Here is a 24,074-nt window from a genome sequence, read left to right on the forward strand (position 1 = left end):
TGATCAAATCTGTCTGATACATTTGCAAGAAAAGAAAAAATGCGATATACATTGCTCCTACCATAAAGAACATGGAATTTTCTATAGCTGAGCTCTTTTATTATATTCACATATAATTTCCTACATTTTAAAACTCCTTTTGCTTTGCAAGCCATTTATGGAAAATTTATTTTATAAGAATGATGTTTCTCAAAAGAATTAAAGGATGTAAGTTTCTTTAGTCATTTACCAGAGTTCTTGAATGAACACAAATGGACTTAAAGGAGTTTCTGCATTTGACAGGTGCTTAGTCTCTACTCAAATCATCTGTTACCTTTCATATCATACAAAAGCACAAAGACATTAAAGTCTAAATATATGACAGAATTTGTTTTTTCTCAAGAAGGTTGTTTAGTAAAGTTGTAGATCCCATTATCAGACAAAAATCTAATGATTTTAAAAATAAATAATAGATCTAAAATAAATCTACAAGCTTGGAAGTGTCAATAGAAATAAAACTCTTATAGTACAATAAAAGATACAATATGAAAATAGCTGTCACTGTTCTGTGGAGTATTATCACTGAAGATTTATATCCAGGAAAATATTTCAAGACTGAGACTGTTTCACAATGATTTTGTAATACAGATGATAAATGCATGTAAAAACTGGTATCTGCATTACTATCAGTATGTACTGCTGAATCTGTTCACTTTCTATATATATAAAGACATACAGGTATACATGATTATGCCTGGCTAAAAGGTTAAAAACCTTCCTACTTTGGAACATCAGCTCATTTTTACAATGAAGGGTATGTTCATTGAATTGAATGAATGAAAGAATAAAGAGTGAATCAGCTTTGACCTCAGGACCTGGAGTAAGAACAACTACACAGATATAGAAATAAAGGATGCAAAACCTTCCTCAGAAAGTGAAAACAATTTTTGTCTCCATTTGACTTCAGACATATTTGTAATATCAAGCCTAGCAATGGAAGGACAGCCTTGTGTGATTCTTTTAAAAGCCAGTTCACACACAGATTTCTAAGAAAAAATGTTGCACACTAATTGTTCAGTTTTTCTGACTTGTAGCATCTATGTCTACTTGTGAAAAGCAAAAAGAACTGAAATGGTATACGGGAATTCTTTCCTTATTTTCTACTTCCTTCATGTTTTCTGCTGACTTTATAAACTCTAAAGACTTTATAAGCTCTAAACAACTTTTTTCAAAACTGCTTGATGTGAGTGAAACCAGGATTGCTTAAATGTCTGAAAAGCCGAGATCTCATTCCAAAACAGGAGTAACCCCAACAGTTTCTTTACAAAAGTGTCCACTATCCAGCATAGTGTAATAATAATCTTGATTGCAATACCTGGTTTTCCAGAATGCCTGGTAAATCTCTGGTCGGTTTAATATATTAGATATTTTTTCTTGGCTTTGATATTTAAGCCTGATAATGAAAGACTGTTAATTTCTAGGGTGTGCTTCTAGACAGAAGTGAGTCATTACAATTACAGAAATATAAACCAAATATACAGTAGCAGAGTTCGGGTAAATATAACTTCACCATTTTCACTATAATTGTTTTAGTTACTATAGTAAAATATGATACTTTAATAAAAATTTTAAAAAAGGACAAAATTTCTGCACTGAGAAGATTAAAGAAGAAATAAAAAATTAAAACATAAAAAGAGGAAGACCTGAAATTTTTATGAAGAGCAGTGAGTGAGGAGAACAAGCCTTCTTTCAAGACAGCTTCTGTGCCTTCCTACAGATATGTTTTTTTTACCTCTCATCATTCACATTAGAAATTATAAATTTCAAGCAATTTTATGAAAAGGCATAAAAAAATAATCAGCTTGCCTGCTGCATGACCACCCCACTGCCTTCCCTTAAGGGGTGGGATGTTTCCCTGAAATACAGGAAGATCCCAGTTTAAGGTGATCATGTGGAAATCTATTGCAGTATTAGTTCTCCAACTTTGACTGTAAAGAAAAGTTGATAATGACCTGCTAAATTTCTTATTCTGGCTGTATTAGAATTCTCAAAAGTCCCTGAAAAATCTTTACTCCCTTCTTACCTCTCCAGTATTAAAACAATTATTGCCTTTTACCACATCTTTTCATTATAATCATGATAAAATTTATTTTTGAATAACGGATTCAATTAATCAATATTCTAGATTAACAATATCTTTGTTGATATTACAAGATTCTGTTTCTCTTTAAATGCCGTGGAAAAGGTTTTTTCTTGAACATACCATGGAATCACTTTGAGACAACAGAAAAAAAACCTAAGTGGAAAAGCAGCAGAAGGGCCACCGGTGTTGATGAGACAACAAACTCTTGTACTTGGTTGTGCCTTTCAGTAAGGATGTGTCTCATCTTCTTAACTTTTCAGTATGTATATCAATTAATGAAGTAGACACAATATGCTTTTGTCAGTCTTGAGTCCTAGAAAGCAAAAGAAAAATGCTATGAGAACTTGTGCTTGTGATCCCTGTCACTATTAAACTCTGCTCAATACCTCTGGGAAGGGTAAGAGAACTGTTGACTGAACACTGCAGAAAATAGGCTGACATCTCATGTTGTAAGGTGCAGTCTGAAAGGATTCTTCAAACACAAAGAGAAGAACTATTCACTGACATCTATGATCCTATATGACTAAGTTAAAAACAACCAGAGGTACTACAGCTTGCATTTGCTAGCTACATGCATTTAATACTCTCAAAAAATGAGCGTTCTGACCAGTGTTTTCTAATGTCAAACTGATCTCCGTGGAGTTTTCTATTAATGGCACATAATGAACACAATTCTGCCTCTGCAAGTGAAATAATGAAGTGCATTCATGGAGTTTAAAGACCATCAAGCCTGCTAAATCTGTTCCTTGTACCTGGACAGAACACAACAGCTGTGCAATGAATAGACAATACAGAGAAGCGAAGTGGAGCATTGGTAATATGTTGGCTGTGGGGGAAAAAACAGAAATCCTTCAAATTTCTCTTCTCAAAACCTGAAATTCCAGTGTCTTCTCTTGAAACTTTGTCTAGGGACTGTGAAGGGTGATTCCCAACTGTATCTCATTATAGATAAAGATATGCAACCCCTTGTCACTGAGGACTGACAGTTTGGGAACCCAGCACAAAAAAAGAGAATGTAATCACAAGTGACGCTCTCACTACAAGGAAAGAACCACTCAGCACTTCCCATTTTTCAGGGAGAAAACCCCAGTGACACTAGAAATATACAGATACTATGAGAAAAAAAATTGTTAATAATAACTTTCCTTTTTATTACAGTATAATTCTCAGCTGACTGTAGGTTAAAATTTTAGATCAGCCTCCTATTTTGTTCATTATCATTTAATTTTAAAGACTTTAGAGAAATTCAACATTGCATGCCAGACAGCTCAATACACATAAATACACCATATGCTAGAAAACATTTCCAGCTGTTGAAGAAATGCTTTGCTTTAAACTGAAAAATCCTGAATATTGCTATTTAACAAATAGTTTTAAATTGCAATACAATTGTATTGCTATTTAAATGCACATTATAAGCCTTTTTTAAAAGGTATCAAGGCAGCTATATACCAAGGGATTTTCTGGTTTTCCAGTACTTGACAAGAATTTTGAAAGCAGCCTCCACAGATAAGCATCTGAGATGTATAATGTAGTTCTTTAAAAAAACTACCTCTTTAAATCTTTACTGGGCCAAATGAAACAAAGCACAACAGGAGCTAACCAGAGCTACTTCCCTCTGTTAAAAAAAAAAAAAAAAAAAAAGGCTGTATCTGTTCCAAAGTGAAATAGAAACAGACTCTTCTCAGCACCTATGCACATTAAATCACTGGTGGCCAGTGAAGTAAAGGTCTCAGCCTTCTTGGCTTAGCTACAGCCACAGAGTAAAAAGATGGACTGATGGTATATATTGCAGCTCAAAATGACACCTGCAGAACAAAAGCTAATGCTTTGCTGTAAGCAGTATTTTATAATTTCCAGTAAATGAACACATGATTAGAGCAGAATGATGAGAGAGATATCTGTTGTTTCCATAGTTTTGGAATGACTTAATTACAACCAATTAAAGGAAATGCATGCAATAGTCAAATAGAGCTTTACCAGCAGCCTGGTCCAAATTATGGAAACAGGACATCACCCTTGCCAGAGAGTCACTAGATGAAGCACATATCTCTGATCTTGTCTTCTGTAGTACTTCAAATATTTGCTTGTTACTACAGGTGAAAATAACTTCACTGATTCCTTGATTCAAGGGTACTGAGGAGTCAGCAACATGAGCAATGCAAGCATTTTAAGAACAGAAAAATAATCCTATAGGAACTGCAGTAATTTCAGCACTATTTTTCATAAACAATATTGGTATTGACAAGGTAATTCTTCTATGTGCAAATAAATGCATAGTGAAGTTGTAAGCTGCACTTTTCATCCCTCTCTGAAGGAATATTAAATTTTAGAAAAAATAAGTAAATTATTTATACCGAGTTTTTTATCAGTTTGATGTACTAAACTAATGCAGAGATGGCTCCTGCAGTGTGGTCATCATCAATTGATATATAGTTCTTTCCATTCAACAAAATAATATATGTAATTAATGAATATAAAGTGCAAGATTGTTTTAACAAGAGAAGGTTTTAACTGGTTTTACAGGTAAACACAGCTGGTATACAGTATCACTAATACATCAAGATTGCACACAAATTGGGGTAGTATTTAACCATGAGCATTTCCTAGCACAGTTAAGAACATGGCACTGACAAAAGACACAAGCCTCCCCCCCCACCCCCCCCAATTTGTGATAGGTGGATTTGTCACAGTATCTTGTGAAAAAAAAAGTTAACGGTGTACTGAGATGTGGAGGATGAACACGAAAACAATACCCGACCACTAACATGAGTAATAAAAGTGCAATAAAAACTTTCACTAATAAAGAAAAAAAATAAGGATTATGTCATGTAGAGCATGTCTAATGCTCTATTCAGCAGATGGAGTCTGCATTTATATTTGGCTCATGGATCTTACAACAGACAAAGGAAATTTAGGAATATAAGCTTTTATGGTATTTCTATTAATTATTGTTAAAAATCCAGTTAAGAAAAAGAACATAATATTCTGAATGGTACCAGCAAGAATTAGCACTTAGGCTCTTGAGCATATGATAGAAAGTCTTATAATTGAATATTAGAAGACATGAAAAGCTACTGTTCTCTAGATTCAGACATGGGAAAAGTATGAAGTAGAAAAATAACTGCATAAAAAACCTTGCTAAAATAATTTTTTCAATGTTTTACTATCAGACTTCAGATAGTAACAATAAAGAGGTAGTAGTTTGCACACAAAAACAATCACTGAAGCAAAGGTAAGGACAGAAGCAGGGCATCAGAGACTGCTGAGATTCCTTGGCCAGCATGTCATTAAACAGGGAATCATGGAATTCAGTTGGGTTTGGGTTGGAAGAGACCTTAAACATCACGTCATTCCAATTGTCGTGCCATGGATAGAAACACCTTTCATAGACCAGATTGCTCAGAGTGCCATCCAGTCTAGCCTTGGGCTTTTGTCACATTACTATTCTTAAAGAAACTAAAAGTAAGAGGACATCCTGAAAGTTTCAATGTATGAAACTCAGTTATCAGATAATGAACAAATTTAGGTGTTCTAGATCTCTAATAATATATAACATTCAAAGGAGTCACTAAAATATAAGAAAATTATTTTTGACAGGGTTAATTATGAGAAAAATCTCTTCCTCATTCAACATTCCTGCTCTAAGATTTAGCAGCAAAGCACTAAAGAACATGCAGGAAGTATAAAAATAAATCAAAATATGGCTTCATTGCAGGCTGTCAATATTCACCTCCCAAATTTTATTGCAAGGCAACCAAAGAAGTTGTGCTTATCATAGGATCATAGAATACTAAGGGGTTGTAATAGACCTCAAATATCATCTATTCTAACCATCCCTGCTGTGGATGCCCCTGTCCTGGAAGAGTTCAAGGCCAGGCTGGATGGGATCTAGTGGGAAGTGCTCCTGCCCATGGCAGGGATGGTTAGAATAGATGATATTTGAGGTCTATTGATATTGATATGATATTGAGGGCAACCTGTGCCTGTGCCTCACCACCCTCACAGTAAAGAATATTAATCCAATATATAACCTAAATACAGCTTGAACAAATGGAAAATAAATTAATGTTTTTACTAGGGCTTTAGCTTTGAGCTGCCATGAGTTACTTTTTTTCAAAATTTTCTCCTATTACATTTTTTCCATGTAGCTCCTTGTTTTAGCCCCAGCTCTGGTATTTCGTAACTACTTTACTTCTTTAACCTTGCTGTAGTGCGCTTTTCTATATTGGCCCTATTTCCATCTCTCTGCTCCTCTGCAAGTGCTACAGCTGTCAAAACCAGCCAAATTAATAATTGCTAGCATTGTTATGACATGCAGCGTAAACCCAAGCTGCAGGCATGCAAGCCACTGGCCAAAATGTAGAGCTACCACTATTATCTTTAGATCTGCATTCAGCAGTTTTATTCTGAGTCAAATTTCTGGCTGGCTTTTTTTTATGATGGACAACATCTGTTCATCACACATTTGGACTGTTTAATCCTTCAATATATTTTTCTTGATGAGGCTTGTAAAGAGTGATAATCCTACAGGTAAATTTGATAAGTAAGGAGTTATTTCTATAATAACTTAATAATATTCATTAGGTTAAATAAATGTAAAGGATTTATCAAGCTGTACTTAATACCACAAAAGTCACTGTATTCATATGAATTTCAGAGAAAAGTGTTTCATCAAAATTAGAGAACTGTCTAACTCACTGTTAGAAGAACAGAAAAGACTGTTTCTTACCATTTTTTTCTTGATAGCTTAAGTACATGTATAAGAAGTTTACAGACATCATAGGTCCTCCAATTTGGATAAATTCACATCTGTCTAGTTCAGCACCTTTTTCAACAAATGATTGGAACCCATCTTTGTCATCACTGTTAAAATCCAGAGGAAAAAATTCTTACATACCTAAAGAGTTAAGAACTTTAGAAGCAAAATCATACCCCATGTCACATAAACAAGTAATTTTAAATATACACCAGCATATCAAAAAGGCTTAAAGTTCTGTTGAGTATCACAGAATCACAGAATGGCTGAGATTGGAAGGGACTTTCAGAGCTCGTCTTGTCCAACCCACTCACAAAAGCAGGACAACCTGGATCAAGTAGCCCAAGACCATCTGGAGCTTTTGGATGTCTCTTGCAGTCAGTAAATATTTCCTGATGTTCAGAGGGAACTTAATGCATTTTGGCTCATGTCTGTTGCCTCTTGTCCCATGACTGGGGACAATCAGAAGGATCCTGACTCCATCTTCCAGTTACCCTCCCTCCAGGAATTTATATACCTTAATAAAGCTCCCCCCTCAGTCTTCTCTTCTCCAGGTGAAACAGTCACAGATGTCTCATAGGAGAGATCCTTCAGGCCCTTCATTGTCTTCATGACCCATTTTTTGACTTTGAAACTCGTCCAATTAAATTTCTTTCTAGCTGGGTGGCCTCCAGCTGATACTGGTGCCTGGAGCTGTTTCTCCCCAGATGCAAGACATTACATTTCCCCTTGTTGAACTTTATGATGTTCCTGTCCTCCCACTTCTTCAGCCTGTTGATGCACATCTGGAAGACAGCATGACCCTTTGGCAATTCTCCCACTCTTTCTGGTTTTGTGTCTGATGCAAACTTACTGACAGTATAATCTGTGATATCATCCAAATCATTATGAAGATGTTAAGCAGGACTGGATCCAGGACTGTCCCTTAGGGCACACCACTAGTTTAATCACCTTTCTACCTTACTGGATTCTGGAGCTCCTCCTTCACTCAGCACACATCACTGCAGCAAGGCTGCCTCTGTTGTTTATGCATTCCTTGTTGGTGAGTTTGTGGTCCAACACAGCATCTGTCCTTGCTGGCTTCCCTACCACTTGGCAGAGGAAATTATCATCAGAGCAGTCCAGGAACCTCCTGGATTGTTTATGTGCTGATGTGATGTCTCTCCAACATATACCAAGGTGGTTGAAGATACCCATGAAGACCAGAATCGCCAAACCTGAGATCTGTATAAAGTCTGAACCACCATGGTCAGGTGTTCTACTGTAGACAGACACTATATTGCTACCTATGCCTAATCCTAACATGGAAAATATCCATTGGCTCCTCATCCACCACCAGGCAGATTCCCAAAACCTTAAGCTGCAGTGTCACATAAAAAGAACTTTGTCTCCTCATCATACTTTCCTGTCTTTCTGACATTCTGTATCATTCCTTTACAGTGTTCCAGTTCAGGGGGGGCAGCTCACTATAATTCCATCATCCCAACAAGAACAGAGTCCTGCAATTGCAGTATATGTGAACATACACACACACACACATCAATATTTGTAATAGGAATGCTCTTCACTTCTGATTTTCCACTCTCCTCACTGTTTACTTCATGACCCTCTCTGGAAATCTTGTCAGGTAAGACTTTTTTTCTAACAGATTCCCTCCCCTCCTGTCTCTGATAGGAGAGAATAGCAAGACAACTACTGAGAAATCAGTGCAAGGGAAAACATAAAAAAATAATGATTAACTGATAATTAATAATGATTAAATAAATAAACAAATTGGCAAATTCCTCCCCCACACTCCCCCCACCCCCAACCTGATGCTCAAAAGCAACTTAATTGTAGTTCAAAATATTATCCCCGGCTAGTTCCAGTCAAGAAAATGAGGATGATGCTGCTGGTTTGGAAAAGACACCAGCACAAAACATGTGCAGAAGATTTGGGAAACACCTGCTGATCTAATCAAGAAAGAAATCAGCAAGTATTTTCCTTTCCTGTAGTTGTTTCCAGATCTTTGAAAATTATGTTGCAAAGCCTAACAAATGTTTACAGTAAATACATATAATACAGTATAATATGATATTACTGTTACTGCAGTGATGACAAATATATTATGTACCGTGCACAACAAATAAAAAAGAAATAGAATATATTCTATTCTATAGAATATATACATTGTAAAATCCACTTTAGACATGGTGCAGACAGAAATAACAGAAAGTAATGTGGTGATGCCAATAGGGCAGGGATGGCAAAGATTTGGTATGATTGCAGCAGATAAATCTATCCTGTGCATTAGACTGGGTCCAAAGCATTTGCTGCAGCTCTGATCTCAGACTGCTGGATGGAGAAATGTATGTCTGAGGTCATCTCCTTCCAGGAAGACATTACCTTAAAATGACAAGACTCAGAGAACCTCGTCATGCATATACTTAACTGCAAATATTAATTTCCTGCCTGTGTGTTTCTTAAGAGGTTCAGTTTGCCAGTGCAATCCATTTTATACAAAAAATTAATCAGAATAAAGCGACAAATTGAAAATATGCTGAACCTTTAATCCTTGTATATTGCTGCTTTGCAAAGGCATTCACTGATCTGGTGATGAAACCATGAAAAGTTTCCTTTGTTACAACACAACAGGAGCTCCAAGAACATTAAAAAAATGTGTTTGGCTCATAGTTATTGAGGAAGGTTCCCTATTCCCTATTAAGGAAGGTTCTGGAAGCTGAGTTGCAGTTGTCAATTAACTCAATATTAAGTTTCTGTCCACATGACCATGAAAGAAATGGTCTGCCATTTCCTGAATGTTAATACATTTTTCAGTGCTTTGGTTAGCAAATATTTTTCACACTTTTCCCAAGCCTGCATATGTAATTTAAGGACAATTTAAGTAGTAGAAACATAGGGTGTCATACTAAGCAGTTGTATTTTTCACTCAGTATAACTTTGCTGTGAAAGAGATTTCTTCTACTTCCAAGTAAATATTTTAAAGTTTAAATCACTTTTAAAATGGATACAAAGAATAACTTCAAAAATTGTTAGACAATTTGTCATGTCCTATAAACTGCAGATCTTTAGAATTGCCAAAAGTGCCAGCAGTATTCTGGAGATGTTCTCTGTCATTTGAAATCAATATTAGTATTAAGTTTCACCAAGAAATTAAATTACTTTTTTTTTTTAATAGTTGTATTAAGCCTAGAATAAAATCTCATTTCTTGCAGGTAACTCATAGCGCATGTCAGAAAAAATAAGCTTAGACTTCTGCTTTCCTTATTGTTTTACTATTTTTACATTCAGTTTACTATTTACATTCAGAACTTGTTTCTTTTACCAATATGTGAGTCACCTGTGGGACAGATGAAAAGGTGTACAGCTGGCTTTAGGTTTACACCCTTATCAGGGTCAGGTCTGATTGTAGCAGTGTCCCTTTTAAAAGCAACAATCCCATGCAGAGAAGGAACTGGGAAGGGCATTCCTCAGGCATAGGTATCTCTGAATGCACCTCTAATGCTAGTTGCCTACAGACACTCCATAACTCTCTCCTGTTTAAATGTGACAGTAAGAAGCTAGCTTACACACTAATGGTGGCTAGTTGCTCAACATTAATCTAAAGCAAATTTAGGGTGTATTGGCACAGACTAGCTGGGAGTCTGAAGTGGGCGAGAGCTAAGTGCAAGGCACCGGCATAAGGTTGAGTATAAGCTGTCTCCTTCTACTCTGGGAACTTGTAAGATAAAGCATTACATCACTTTAATTCTTAAAGCACTAGATTTTTTAATGAAGACAGAGATAAAATGTATCCTGTCATCCTATGTGCTCTGGTACACTTGCATATTGTGGCTGTGACCTGACTTACTCTGATGAGAGACCTGTTTAAATATAATTTTAAATAATGAGGCATTGAATTAACTTCTGAATAGGTGAAATTGTAATGTCTGCCTTTTCTAGACTAAATGCTGATAGTACTGGTGGAGGGAGAAAGCCTTTACCAATCCCTGTGGAAATGGCCTTGAACTCAGGAAATCATTAAGTGAAACAGTAAATGGAAATTACTCAAAAGTAGCTCAGTACTCAGTAGCTGAGCTGCTGTAAAAAAGATGTTAAAGAGGAACAGAGATTTCTGGGTTTCCCTCTCTTTCTCCTTGCTTTTTGAGGGTCACTGAGCAGCGAACTTGTTTAGGCAAAGACATCAGCAAGGGTCATCCTGAGAGAGAAGTGAGCTCCTTACACATCAAATACATTCTCTAGAACTTTACATTAGTGTTTATGCATATATATATATATATATATATATATATGTATATATATATATGTATATATTTCATTGAAAACAGAGACAAGAGAGAGAACATTAAAGCCCTAGTATAAGAACTTTTCATATTCTGAGATAAATTTTCTTCCAAATTTGTCCTATCTTAGCACTATCAGAGTACTTTTCTTTGTATATCCTTCTGAAACAAATTTGCTTAACAACACAGCCTGACCTGATTTTTTGCCTTTATTAAGGTCTGGATCAATTAAAAAAAGTAAATTTCCTTTTTTACTCTTACGGATCTGCCCTTCACCCTGGATTTTGTTGTGCTTGGATTTTTGGAGGTTTTTGTTCCTCCCTTTTCATCGGATCAAAATGAATGATTTATTCTTTTGTTGGAAGAGATGGTTGGAGCTGTGCATTGGCTGGCCAAAACCAGTGCAGCTCCTTGCACCCAGCAAGGTGTTCAGAAGATGTAGGAGAACAGAGGGAGAACAGAAACTTTTCTGAGTTTCTTATTCTTATTCCCTTACTGTATTCTGCAATTTCCTTTTTATAATTTATGTGTATTAGATTTGTCTCCCTTGTAATGTTAATATAAATGTTGTATTTTAGAATATGATCATTGATTTCAGGATGGGTCCATTAGCTTTTCCTTAGCCAAGAATCAATAGATGCAATTATTTTTCAGTGAGATAATTCAGGATGGTATTCAAAGAAAGATCTCTATCCAGTATAAATATCAAAGATGTTGATAAAATGTAATTTTATTTTGTTTGCTTTCAGCAGATATTTTCCTAAAAAATTGGAGGATTTTTAGGTATTAAGGTTTTTTTCAATTGATAAAAGTAATTATTTGGTTAAAAAAACCCCATTCTGTTAAAAAAGAACATATGAAAAAATTCATTGCAGTCACTACGAGCACTTACAATATAGTAAGTTCTGGTGGTCTCAGATCACAGATATTTTATAATTCTTAAAATATTTTCAAAATATAGTAATTGCAAAGTATTTTAAATAATCTGTTCCTTATTTTTTAATAAAATTCAGGGTGTATCAGTAATTTAATGATGGTGTTAAGGAAACTGTGCAGAATAGGACCAATGACTTAGGAAAAGCTCTGTTATTGCTCTGGTTATTTGTCCCACACAATAAACAAGATATCTGTGTATTTAACTTCACTGAGACAGAGCTCTAGGAAAAGTTTAAAGTACAGCTCAACAATACCTGTTTTCCTGGGGAAAATGTCTTTCTTTATCCTGGACATATTCTTTAAGTAATATTTTTTCTTCTCCAGTGTGAAGATATCAGGCACAGACCCATTCTCATGCTTCTGTCCATAAGCCAAGACAATGTTTATGCAGAGATCTCTTGCTTTTTTTTACAGAAGGAAACATGTAATAAACAGCATTAAACAGCCAACCAAGGATATTCTTCTGATTTTTTTTTAATTTTTTTTTTGTCAGTAATTCTTTATGACATTGCTGGATTCTGTGACAAATTAATTCACCCAGTTACTCCTTACAGATTTTAGTATTTTTCCCATATGCACTCCAACCAAGGTCATAACTGCCCTAAAAGTCTTGATTTTTAATGTGTATAATCTGTCAGTTTCTTTGTATAAAGAATACATATTATATGATTTCTTAACAAGAAGTGTATTTTGTGGTCCCAGTTAAATATCCTGGTATGTAACACAGAGATTTTGCCTTCTGTCCTTTCAAAATGTCCCCAGAGGAGTGATCAGTGAGAGATCCTGTTTTCATAAGCCTGCGATGGAATTAAAAACACAGAAAAAACCTTTCCATCAATCTCTTTACAGTCCTATCTTCGTATCTGTCTGCTGCCTGGCATAAGGAGATTCAAGAAAGACAGATTCTAGCACTTCCTACCTTCCCAGACAATCATGTTCTTATGGAAACATTTTAAGTAAAAAAAAACCAAAAAAACAAAAAAAAAAGTTGAAGCATCAATCAAAAGATTTACTTGATCAGTCCCTTGGGAAAACAAGTCTTTTAAAAAAATCTGATGCATTTTAGAGGGTGTCCTAAAGAACTGTTCAGAGCTGAGCATGGCAGAGCAAGTGCCAAGGCAGAGCTGAGTTGGGGGTCTGGCACCACAGGACCTGTCCAGTGGCACAGGAACAGCTCAAACTGTGAAGACCCCCTAAGGAGCTGCTATTCTGCCTTACATGGCACACAGCTCATTTCTTCCCTCCCAATTCTGATCCCATCAGTCACGCCTCAGGCTACGGAACAGGAAAAACAGAGGAAACCATGCTGTAGCTAAACAAAAGAAAATATAAGCTGAATAATAAAAAATTAATAAAAAATAAGAATTAATTTAAAAATTACCACAGGAATAAAGAATGAATCAATATGTACCTAGAAAATATTTCATATCTTATGAAGATTTTCAAGATATCTTATCAAAATGTCTTATGATAACATAAATTGTTTAAAAAGCTTTAAGTGACTATAAAATAATAATAATTAAAAAAATTAACTGCTTAATATACAAGAGTTGGAAGAGTTACAGTAATATTGTTCCAAATTTATAAAGTCCTGCATTTCTTAAATTCACGTATGTCTATATTTCTATTGATACATACACGTACATTCACACATATGCATAGGTACATGTATATTTCAAATGCAGATTTTCAAATTCAAAAAAGTCTATAACAAAACATATTCTTACTATAAGCTGTTTGTGTCAGTCACAAAAATACTTTTAAGTAAAATTAATCAATTATCTAAAATTGATTTGTTTACAATGAAATATCATCAGAAATTAAATACTCTAGTAGAAGAGTTTAGTTAGCAACTTATCTCCTAAAACAGAACTCTTACAAAGTATCTAATAATAAGTAATTATAATTTCATAATTTTAAAGGAAGTTAAAACTGCTACTATTATCCAGACTGATGTTTACTAGTGTTTGAAAAAAATAAATATACCTTATATGGATATCCCCGTTCACAAGTTCTTGTGAGGAACACAGAATGCAGTTACAAAAGGCTGCCAAAATGCCACTTTATGCTATATTCAAATATAAGTCCTAAAATTTTCAATTGCCAGAGGCATAGGGAAGAGTCTCTTATTGCTCTTTTTCCTACTTCTGTTGATTAGCATCAGTTTTTTTATAAAGTCAGACAAGTTAAATGATCTGTGGCAGGGTTTGTTATTGAATATTGAAAGGGACTAGATTTCATATATTCAGCAGTGGATTGAATGTGCCTGAAGAAAAACGTGAAATCAATAAACTACTAGGTTATAGTTTATGATACCATATGTTGTCATCAAAGTGAGTGAATAGCAGCCTCTGAAATTCAGTCTCGGTGCTGTAAAAGTCCTGTGTGCTCAAGAATGAAAGCTGGCTTTAGAATTTAGCATGAGGTAAAATAAAATAAGAATTCAGCCACAATTTCCAACCTAAAATACGCCCCATGAATATTTTCTAATTAATTGAACACAAAAAAATGTCTTATCATAAGCTTGCCTAGTTACGTCATGTGCAAGTAATTAAGAAAATAATGGAAGGGCCTTAGAACAAATAAGAGAATAGTTAAATAACAAATATATTACTTTGGATGAAAACAACTCTTCCATTGACAAGGAACAGAAAAATGCAAAAGTTCCAACAAACTCTCCTAAGCTGTGGGCAGTTCAACAAGTTTGAGGAAACGGCTCATCCCCAAAACAGAAATAAATATATTTTCACTACTTTTGCCACAAACAAGAGTACCTAGTCATTTAACATATGTCAAACAACTTCATTCTTTCAGCCAACTGCATGTGGTTCCTTATGACACATAAGTATTATGTTCTGCATGCAACTGTTTATTTCTGTGAGTTTGTAATGTATCCTACAGGCAATATGCTTGTGTTTGAGACACGGCAATATTGGAGAATGAAACAACAAAGACTTGTGTAAGGGAACTGCATTAAAATGTTTATAGCTTTTGCAATAAAGTTGAAATCACTCTCCTGCTCCTTGTTTGCGACATGTTTATTTGCTACTACCAATATTATGAAATGTTTTCTTCTCAACAAAAAGGTCACTTTTTCAATTTTTTTTTTTTTTTTAAGAATTTTACATACAAGATTGACCTACATATTCCATTTGTCTGTTAGCTCAGCTAATATCTCTAAATACTGCAGCACAAGCACATCAAAGGCAGGATTAGTTTTATCCATCCTAAACCTGAACTTCTCATTCCAATGAATAGAAGGCCAACACATACATGTGGATTTAACATAACTATCCTGTCTGAAATCCATTTAGTCATTTGCTTATGCCTTTCCTTTATATTTCCCAAATATGTTTTTATTCCCTGTGTCATTCCAAGTTGCATAAAAATTTTAAATGCAGAACTTAATGGAGCAGAGTATTTATAGGGAGAACTGGTCCTAATACTTCTCTTATTTTTTTCTTTTTAGCCTCGTAGTAGTGATGAGCCTACAGCAGCACTGCAGATTATTTCGTCACAAGACATTGCAAAAGACAGGAGGTGCAATTATAATTGTGACATCAATCAGCTTTTGAACTCCTTTCTTAAAACTATCCAGTAGGAATTTAGAATTAATATGTCACGCTACCATTGCTGGGCAATGATCCTCTAATTTGAATGGCTCTTCACTACACAAATAATAAATATTAAGTATTGAATATATAAGAAAACTTACATCTTGATAATTATTGACATGTAACTGTATTTTATATTATTTTATTTATAGTGGGAAACCTCTTAAATTGTTGCCACATCTTTTTACTCTTATTTTAAGTATTTTTCATTTATTACCTAAAATTAAGGAGAGTAAGTCCTCTCGGAGAAATTACTGAAACACATAATTATATTATTTCCCTGGTTAAGTGGTAAAGTAAATGCTAAGCATTGATGCTGAGCAGTGGGGAATGAATCAAATATGACACCCATCTTAAAACATGTCTGAAGTAGCAACTCAAGTACAACAGATGACAGATCAAAACCTGTGCAGAACCAAGTGCTCCATTTCTCTCACCAAATTATTAAAATGTAGCTGCTGCCCCTGAGAGAGGTAAAATCTTCACTGGACATTATTTTTTTACCACAGTTTTATCCTCTGTTAGGAAATGCTGGTTGAAGTATTTCTTGCCTACTTGATTACATTCAGCAAGAGTAATATTTCAAACATTTCCTGACAAGGCTATGTCTTGATGTCTATGATGGTATCACTAATAGGACTTTTCTACCTCAAACTGCTACGTGTTAGAATAATACAGTTTGTAAAGAACAAGATATAAAAGAGGTGACCACTGAAAATAGCATTCCATAGTCTTACTGAGGATTTATTTTGGAAAATACAAAGATTTTGCTCAGGTTGAAAATTATATTTATTTATTTAATCAAATAACTTTTTCCCTCATTTAAAAGATAAAATGTTTTCCCCATTATCAAAGATGATCTTGAGCAAAACTGCTGAAATACTAAAGCAGATGTTCAACAATAGCTCTATTTGTCTCATGAGAATACTGAAAGAGAATTTTTGAGGATTATGCTGGCATCATTTCTTTGCACCAGAAGAAAAATGTTTTTTTCCATAGCTTTGCTTACCAGAAGTCAGAGCAGTATCAAGGTAACAGAGTTCACTCAAGTTCCATTAGAAGCATATTGTCTGTTTAAGGAAATTATCATCAGGTTGCCAAATTATCAAAACATTCATAAAAGCAAGTTACCTTTTCAGTTTTTTATCACAATCATGGATAATAATATTTCCATAATTTCCATAATAACACTGACCCCTGCAGCATGGAAAAAAGTATGTGGGATGCTCTTCAGATCACTTGGTTTAGACTTGCTAACAGCAAGTTCTTGTGTTGCAATAATAGGGTTATATTTAAAGTGCTCTATAACTTTTTTTTTTCCTAAAGTGAAAAGTTAGCCCTATCAGAAAAATTTTTAGAGTTTTTGAAAGACAAACCTAAAATATGGTCCTATATAAAAGATAAAAAATAAAATATTATTCAGCAGAACTCTTATTCAAATATTTTTATTGGTTTTGATCGAACTACAGTAACTGCTGGATTATTGTTGAGATGCAGCAGAAAAGTAGGGAAGCCTAATTTATTGTCCCCATCCAAGTCAGAGCCGTAATGTCTTCATGAAAGGGAAGTCCTGCTCATCAAACCTGAATTCATTGCACGACAAGGTAACCCACCTAACTGATCAAGAGAACCCACTGGATGTAACCTTTTTGGATTTCAGTAAAGCTTTTGATACAGTCTCTCCCAGCACCCTTCTGGAAAAAATAACCCTCTGGATAAACACATGTTGGAGTGGTTGAGCTGCTGGCTCACGGGTCAGGCACAAAGAGTGACATCAGTGAATGGGGTGACATCAGACTGGGGACCTGTCACCAGTGGGCTTCTGCTGGGCTCCGTTCTTGGCCCCGTGCTCATCAACACCTCCATAAATGGCCCGGGCACAGGACTGGAAGGGATAATCTCTTGGGGTGACTCTATGATGCTGAATTGTACCTCCATTTGCCTGTTTAGCCCAGAAATAAGGTTTGTGCCTTTAAAACTAGATCCGAAAGCAAAGGGGCAGAGAAGGAAAAGCAGTGGAATTCTTTTCCCGGATGTATTCAAAAACACAGAGATAAGAGCTTCAACTCTCTTCCAGTACACATGCTGTCTGCAGCACAGACAGGGAGTGGGAAAGGGCTCTCCTTTGCTTTTAGTTAGTTTTTTTCAGTTAGCTGAGGGCAGAAGTTTTTTGGAGCTTTTCAGCTATGTTTCAGTCCAGGAACACCAGGACCTGTCCAGGGGTCCCAAACTGCACTGCAGCTGGGACACCAGACCCAAGCCCTGGAGAGACTGAGAGAAAGCTAAGGACACAGCCACGAAAAGGACTCTGAACTACAAGAGGAATTTTTGAATTTGCCATCTCTTCAGAAAAATGAGAGGTTCCATTGTTTAATATCATTCATTTTCTCAGGTTTGTGAATACTTTTCTTGTTAAATAAATAGGATTTTTCCACTTTTACTGAAGGAGATTTATGTCTTCTGAATCGGTTGGGAGAGGGGCAGCTTGCATTTGCTTTATTGAGGAGACCACTTCAGAAGTGTCCTCCCAAATTTGCCCTAAACCAGGACAGATGCTAATCAAGTTCACAGCTGATACAAAGCTGGGAGGAGCTGTTGACCCCTCAGAGGTAGAGAGGCCCTGCAGAGAGATCTCAACAAATTAGAGGGTTGGGTAGTTCATAGTTCAGATGGTGATCTGTATGAAATTCAGGAAGGGATTCTGCACCTGTGGTGGGCAACCCTGAATGTATGGACAGACTGGGGAATGAGAGGCTGGAGAGCAGCACCCTGGAAAGGCACCTAGGGGTCCAGGTTGATGTTGAGTTGACCCTGAGCCAGCAGTGCCCTGTCAGGCAGGAGAGCCCCGGTGTCCTGGGGTGCATCAGGCCCAGCATCACAGCCGGGCAAGGGAGGGGATTGTCCTGCTCTGCTCTGAGCTGGGGCAGCCTCACCTCCAGTGCTGGGGGCAGGCCTGGGTGCCACAACACAAAAAAGACATTGAGGTGTTAGGGAGTGTCCAAAGGAGGGCCATGAGGATGGTGAAGGGCCTTGGGGGGAAGCCGTGTGAGGAGTGGCTGAGGTCACTTGGTCTGTTCAGCCTGGAGGAGGCTGAGGGGAGACCTCACTGCAGTGACAGCTTCCTTGGGAGGGGAAGAGGAGGGGCAGGCACTGACCTCTGCTCTGGGGTGACAACGACAGGATGTGAGGGAGCAGCCTGAAGCTGTGCCAGGGGAAGTTTAGGCTGGATATCAGGATAAGGTTTTTCACCCTGAGGGTGGCTGGTTCACTGGAACAGATAAAGGGTCACAGCACCAGCCTGACAGAGTTCAAAGAGCATTTGCACAATGTTCTCAGACACAGGGTGTAACTCTTGGGGTGGTCAGTGCAGGGTCAGAAGTTACACTCAATGATCCTTGCGAATTCCTGCCAACACAGCATATTCTGTGATTCTGTGAAAATTTATTTTGTAATAATTGATACTAGACAGAAAATACAATTCAGTTACATTTCCTCTGGGCATTCCTAACAATTAATTAATGTGAAGTGTGTCCAGACCTGGTTCTTTATTATTTAGTGATGAAACCATAGCATTTGAAATAATGTCAAAAGAGAAAGTTCATATTTACCTATCATCTTGTAGGTTGTGATGATGATTTCCACTTCTCTAACAAAAACACCCAGTATCTTTAAGATTTCTCACAAAATTTTGAACATTAAATTTATCATTTAATCTTCTTGTCTTTGCATTAGTTTCTGGAAGTAAAAATCAAAATCAAAAGAAAGAATGTGTGAGATAAATATGGGTAGATTTGGAAAATGGAAAGGCCACCTGTGTAATATTATAACAATGGAAATAAAGTACAAGAACAAGTCTAAAAGTGTGATGGTCCTTGCGAGGGACTCAACAGATCCAAGTTATTCCATGGCTCAGTAACAATGTAGAAAAATATATTTAAATATTCAATTTTTATTTTCAGTATCAGATGATACTGATATGGGGTTTGCTCTTTTGGGAAAACTAAGAAATCTGTGAACTAAATAGATGATTAGTGCATGAGCTTTTTGCCTTTAACCTGTTAATACAAATGAGTAACACTTCTAATTTTAATATATATGGCAACCAGCAATTCACTGCAAGGATAAAATTAATTTCTCATTGCAGCTTTCAAATTACACTATCTTTATCTGTCAGAATGGAAAGGCTGCATCTTTTAATCTCTTTTGTCTCCCTGAGTATCTCTATTGAATAGATTTTAAGCAACTATTGAATAAAGATGTATCTTTTCTCCTCTTGTGCAAGACTGAATGGAATTGCACATGTCTTATTTCAACATTGAATGCTAGCTATTTTTCTTCCTTATTTCTATGGAAAGCTTTCATTTAAAATATATTACCCTTATGAAATCTTCACAGAGATATTTTGTATGAATTAAGTATCTGCTATTTAGAAAGATAGTAACACACTGACTTTCTCTATAATGATGAATTCATTTACTGTTGATTTCAACACTCCTGTCACTTTGGATTTACTCTTCTAATACAGTAGCTACTAAGTTGATACTACATGGATAAGAATGAGTAAGAACATCTCAGTGCAACCTTTTCAGAAAAAAATGCCATTTTTTTTCTTTTGTTCCCAATCATTTTATAATCTAAATTAACAAATCTCCTGGCACAGCAGGTGGTGGGTAATATGCCACTCTGAGATAAGGCTCTCGGTGACAGCAGGTGATCTCTGCTTCAAACTTCCCTCCACAACCTTCTCTAAACTTTCTCCACTTTTCATAGAACAGACAGTTGTGTTTCATCACATGGGATACTTGCAAAGCTGAGTGGAATAATGCCACCTTCAGTTTCTGTGCCCCCTTAGAAGTGGGGAACTTTTCATAGATTTTACATGCTTATAAGAGGCACAACTTTTTCTTTTGCCTTGCTTTTCCTATAGTCCTTCGGAATAGCTGTATGCACAGCCTCAAGCTTGAAAGTCTCTTTGCAGGACTCACGGAGGAAAAAAACAAAAGTCTAAAGCAGCAATGATTACAATATTTTAAACAGAGAATTTTCCTTTAAGAATGATTTTTTAGAATGGCTATTCCATAAAATACCTCAATTTAGTCACAAATCCAGAGGAGGATCCAAACACTTCCAAGAAACTGTGCTTGGCTTTCAGTGACAATCGTAAACTGGTATATGATTTTAAGCTCTTTCTCTAAAATGGAAGAAAGATTCTGAGTAGAGAGAAATGATCACCTGACCTCTGTAGGAATAGTTTGTAGAAGTCCTTGTATAACTACAGCAGGATTATTTCCAGCATACATATTGCAGATAATCTTTACATTTGCTGGTTATGCTTTCCCAGTGCAGCCTAGAAGGCTGAGATCTCCTTTTCACTGCAAATGCATTCTGCTGATCCATCTCCAGTCTGGGTGAGATAATACTGCCTTTCTTTTTCAATTCATCTATGCCTGATCTATTTGCAGATCTCTGTAACCTGAGAACTTGGTGTAAGAGAAGAGATTATATGCAAGTTTCACAGCTTTCAAAGTACACACAAAAGACAAAGAATAGACAGAGGCAAAGGAAGAAAAAAGTGAAGAGAAGAATAAAAAGTATTAAGTGCATCAAAACATCACATCTGAGTGGCTGAAGGATTAAAAGCACAATCAGATTTTCAGCATATCCTGTGACCAGTGTTCAGTTTGTATATGCTTGCATAAAAAGACAAGGAGTACAATAAGAGCATATTTATAAATAGGAATATTTTCATGTGAGTGACAAATCATGTATAATACACTCCTTCAGTGGGTTTGTAGGTGTCATTTGTTATTTTTAGCAGAGCTGATATGATTTGATAACTGGAATTACTAAGTGATAGTCCATAGTGGTACCTCTGAGCACTTTCAATCCATCAGCCAATATATTTATTTACTTCTGCAAAAATTGGAACTCGACTATATATATCAATAGAGCACAAGAGCTCAGAAGATCCTGTTAATTAACTAAATGTGCACATGACTTTAATATTTGGTAACTGTAGTAAGAAAATACCCTGTGGCCAAAATTATCCAGCAGAAATAAGAAACCTCTCTGTGTCTTCTTTACTACCTTCAGAAATAAGAAAAGCATAAAACCTATTTCTTTAAATTCACAACAAACTTTTTGGCTTTTTAAGTTTTGGCTCTCCAGTAAGAAAGATTCATACTTGTACTTTTAATTGTTGGTTTTGTAGATCAGATAACATCTATTTTCTTCTAAAATTTTCTTATAAGAAAATCTGTGGGAAATTTGGGGGTTTTCTTTGGCTTTTGAACACCCCAAACCATAATACCAGAACAATTACATTTTAACCTTTTAAGACAGCAACCAACCAGATTCCCTCATTTTGAGGGAAGAGAGAGACTATGAATACCAGTGTAATACTGCCTTCAAAATCAAATGCATTAGGGGGTATGTGCTGTTCCCAGCCTGTTGATTTGCAAGAGTGGAGATTTTAACAAAAGTAGATGCAGAAGTCATGGGTCCCACACGACTTCACCCTATACCTTTCTTTGTCATAACTATATAATTTTCAGAGGGACTGAAATAAGAGCAGCTCAATTAAAGCAAGTCAGACAATCCACTGCTTTCTTGGATTATCTGCTCCTACTTGTTTGATGATGCAGCCCCACACACTAATGGTTGTGCTGAAAAGCATGTGGTGTTATTTGCAGAGGAACAGTTCCAGGTGTTCCAGGAAACATTAAAGCAGCTTCCCCACTGAAGCCAGCATCTCATGATGTATTTACTTCCTCTGGCCTAGAAGCCCTTTTTTCCCAATTACCCCATTAATTCCAATGAGCTTTCTCAGCAAGACCGTGAGTTGCCAAAGCTTGGTCTGAAATACATTCTCAGCAAAAGACTACATGTTCTAGCAATATCATTTTTAATAAGACCAGCAGTTAAAATACTTTCCCTTAAAATTTTTTTCATAAACTAAATAACACTGTGAACCAGTAATAATTTCACTTTGTTCAGATATAGTCACATATAGCTTCCATGTCTCTGTGAACAGCAGTTTATGCATTCATGGGTTTATGTGGATATAGAGTATAAATATAAACATGCATCCTTATTTAAGGATAATGTACAAACAAGAATATCTCTTGTGATACCCAACAGTCCTGCATAACAATGCTTAATAACAGTCCTTAATAACAATGGCTTTCAGGGATAACTTCAAAAAGCAGAACCTTGAAGTATCATAAAAAAGTCATAATTTCTAGTCTGTTGCACTTATAGTCCAGGAAAGCATACTCAACATACATAATTTCTATATAAATTCTGTGTGATATGTGTATCTGCTGCACTGTAGAAATGGCAAAGGCCCAGGTTACTGATTCTTTGCTTCACTGCTTTTAATACAAGTCATCTAACAAGGTAATGAGGTAGACAACAGGAAATTTAATATTAATTTTCCAGGGCCTATTCAAACCTTTTTCTTATAAGAGTTTTTTTGATTTACCTTAACTAATATCACCTAGTCAGAGACATCATTATTTGGATCTATTTAAGCAGAACAGTGTAACTTACTACAACACAGAATTTACCATTGCTAACATTATACCGTGCCTACAGCAAGACAATAAAATCTTGGCTTTACAAAGCAAAAGCATTTTTATGCAATGCTGCAGTTGATTTCCTTTTCTACAACTGATTTTTACTGTATTCCATAGCAAGCATTTTCAGCAAATTTGAAGATTATCTGCAATATGTATTCTTGGAATAAACCTGCTGTAGTTATACAAGGAGTTCTATAAACTATTCCTACAGATGCATCTCACTGTTTAATATCCTTAGATTAAAGAGACCATCACAGCATTTTATATGCTGAGGTAGGCAAAAAAAAATTACAGTGGAGCAAATAATTGGTAAACATTACTTTGAGAGTGGAGCATCTACTCCACATACATAACTTCAGAATATAGTACTGAATAAAATAAACTTTTTTTTCTATTATTCCTAGAGTCATCTTTATTTGGACCTAGTCTCTACTACAAAAATGATCTTTTCAAAGATCAGTTTTCCTGTGAGTATTAATTAGGCAGCGTGTGTTAATGAATGAATAGACCGTATTATCAGTACAAAGTTTCCCATCTCCCAGCACCACAACACATAGAAAAACAGCCACTGAACCCTCTTTTTGAGTAATGCAATATTGACCAAAGCTTATTTCATATTTCCGTTCAGTCTTTGAGACAATGACATTTCCAGAGCAATGTCCTCTAATCTAGAACAGCTGCTATTTGCCACCTGAGTGATTTGCATCACTGATTGAAAATACAGAAAAGTTGAGATGACATGGACAATGACACAAAGGGCTTGCTCACTGTAATGTAACT

The 24,074-nt window shown here is 35.9% G+C and overlaps 1 long non-coding RNA gene across 2 annotated transcripts in view; it reads left to right on the forward strand.

The window, feature by feature from the left end:
• The window catches only part of LOC111941289 (uncharacterized), a 96,533-nt gene extending 78,374 nt beyond the window's left edge, over nt 1-18,159 (forward strand). The window contains exon 5 of one of the 2 annotated variants that reach the window (XR_015280718.1): nt 15,570-18,159. This is a non-coding gene — a long non-coding RNA (uncharacterized LOC111941289). The remainder of the gene's footprint in view (nt 1-15,569) is intronic. The other variant, XR_015280720.1, reaches the window with a different exon arrangement.
• Nucleotides 18,160-24,074: the final 5,915 nt, after the last annotated feature.

The sequence above is a fragment of the Cyanistes caeruleus genome, chromosome Z (assembly GCF_971803275.1).
Source record: "Cyanistes caeruleus chromosome Z, bCyaCae1.hap1.1, whole genome shotgun sequence".
NCBI lineage: Eukaryota > Metazoa > Chordata > Aves > Passeriformes > Paridae > Cyanistes > Cyanistes caeruleus.